General features: G+C 46.5%; 1 protein-coding gene across 2 annotated transcripts in view; it reads right to left on the bottom strand.

The window, feature by feature from the left end:
- klf8 (Kruppel like factor 8) overlaps nt 1–2,652 on the bottom strand; it is a 71,085-nt gene that overhangs the window by 47,758 nt on the left and 20,675 nt on the right. The window lies entirely within an intron of this gene.

The following is a 2,652-nucleotide window of genomic DNA, read 5'->3' on the forward strand; positions in this document are numbered from 1 at the left end:
CACCCACCCATAAAAGCATAAGTTGTACTCAGAGAGCTCAGACACCATTAAAATGAACTCCTGTATCATCTCTGTGGTTGCCATGGTCACTGAAAAAGTTCACCATCAGCTCAGACGGCAGCAGCAAATAGCTGCTCACACTCAGACTGCTGTCATGTATACATTGGAAACAAAGAATGCCGCCGCCGCCGCCGCCAATGCCACCGCTGCAGCCACTCACTGTCTGACAGTATCTGTAGATGCACTCAAATATTTCTCACAAAGAAAAACTGAGGAGCTGAAGGAAACAGTTGGATATGAAATCACTTCCTTTAGGTTGGACCAGTTATCAGTGGGCAAAGGACAGGTACACCAAACAGCAGAGGACAGGCAGGACTAGTTCAAACACAGGTCAGGAAGGTGTGTGTCCCGCTGTGCCACAACTACCGCTTGAGTCTCATCCAAGTCAAACATGGCAGATATTTATGACACTCTGTCGGTTGGTCAAACTGGCCAATGACATTCGACATAGACTTGAACCTTGGACTAATTTTAAATTGAAGGGGAATGGCTGCAGTGAAATACAAGAGAAGAGGAGAGGAGAGGAGAGAAGGTGGGGCTGATAAGTTGGGAGAGGGCGGGGAGGTCAGTTCCCATTGGTTTCCAGTCGAGGGTCCAAACATTGTACAACTCTTGTAACTGGAGTCCCTCACGCACACGCACACACACACACACACACACACACACACACACACACACACACACACACACACACACACACACACACCGCTCCCCATATGGTCTCAGCCCTGAGAAGCAAGAGGACCCTCTCTGAGGGAAGGAGCCTGCAGAGGAAAACATACAAAAACTCATGTGTGTTTGTATGTGTGTGTGTGTGTGTGTGTGTGTGTGTGTGTGTGTGTGTGTGTGTGTGTGTGTGTGTGTGTGCAGGGAAAGGGTGGGGCTTGGTTAATAAGTGACAGAGATGAGACAGGCAGTTAGGCGTTTGGTGGAGGCTGGTTGGGTGTTAAAGGGCCATGCCACTAAAAACCTGTATTAACAACAACAACAACAACAACAACAGCAGCAACAACAACAGCAGCAACAAAGCAGTGCTCGTTCTGAAAATCCAGATGTAGCAAAATATGGAGATAATCCTTCAAAAAAGTCTAATAGAACTTTTATCACCTCAGATACAGAAAACAAACAGATCAGACCAAAAACAGTCCTGCACTGACAATACACAGGGAGCTGCGCAGGTGCAGGTGTGTTGCTTCAGGTCCTGGTGAGAAAATCACAATTACATTTTCTTAAAGCTGAGCTGTTCTGCTGCTGCTGCTGCTGCTGCTGCTAATGCAGGCACACTGTGGCCTCAGTATGAACTGTGCGGATGTAAAAACAAGAGCCTACAGCCATGCCAGTGGCTCTGTGTTTGAGCTACATGTTAACAGGATGGTAACGTGCTCACAATGACAAGATGTTGTGCATGTGTAACGTTTATCATCTTCACCATCTTAGTGTAGCATGTTAGCGAAACTAAAAGCTGAATCTTGCAGGTGTTTGGTCGTAAAATAAATAATCTGCACAAATGAAAATTGTCAAGCCGCCAGATGAAAACTTGAAAGGATCGACAACGTTATTAAAATGAATCCTGAGATGTCAGGGAACCACCACAGGGGATGTATCATGGCAGTCTATTCATTGTCGGGTGAGACATAGTGCGATGACTGACACTGTCACACTGCTAATGTGGCGAAAGGTGGAACAAGATAGAAGAATTAAACAATCAAGGTCAAACCATGATCAGAACTTCCCTACTTTTCAACACGTTACTAACAGTCAGAGCCATCTACAGGCCGACACAGTGTAATGATGATGATGATGATGATGATGATGATGATGATGATGATAATGATGGTGCACTGCGGCAAAAGTTCAACTTTTTTTTTTTTTTTTTGCTCAGTGACCCTGCACATTTTGTGTTTGCCCTCTCGGAAAGTTTTCTGTGCAACACGGGGGAAATGACAGAGACAATGAAACACTCCTCCCGTGCGATTCCCGCTCATTCATTTTTCTTTCCTGTCCTCATGTGTGTACGTTGCATGCAACTGCGCGCCATGTTGCTGTGGCCTGAGGCTCTCACTGTGCCAAGCAGTGCCAGCTCTATATTGTCCTGAGAGGAGAGGAGAGGAGAGGAGAGGAGAGGAGGAATTGTGAGGACAGAAAGAAATGAAAGAGAGGAGGAGCGACTGAAAAACCAGAGAAGTCAGTGTCAAATAAGAAACAAAAGCCGTAGAGAGACAGAGAGGAAAGAGGGAAGTTTTTCTCTCACCCTCTCTTGCAAACAGCTGTGACCTTACATGTCTGTCGTCTTCCTCCTCCTCCTCCTCCTCCTCCTCATTTAACTCATACAACTCTCTCCCCAGGACGCGTCTCCTCTTCATACCCCTCCTGCAGCCTTTTACTCTCCGGTCTTAGTTCTGTTTTTAATGTTGATTACACACAAACATTTGTAAGACAACAAAACAGAAACTACACATCTACTTCTGCTTCACACTGTGGCAGACGAGACAAACTTATCTCCACCACCCCCACCCGCCCCCCACTCCCTGACAGTTTCACTCCCCCCACCCTCCTTCAGTACTTCTAACAGGAGACCACCGCCTCTTAAAG

The sequence above is a fragment of the Seriola lalandi genome, unplaced genomic scaffold (genome assembly GCF_002814215.2).
Source record: "Seriola lalandi dorsalis isolate HSWRI2012SDOR001 ecotype SW California unplaced genomic scaffold, Sedor1 jcf7180002054914, whole genome shotgun sequence".
Taxonomy (NCBI): Eukaryota; Metazoa; Chordata; class Actinopteri; order Carangiformes; family Carangidae; genus Seriola; species Seriola lalandi.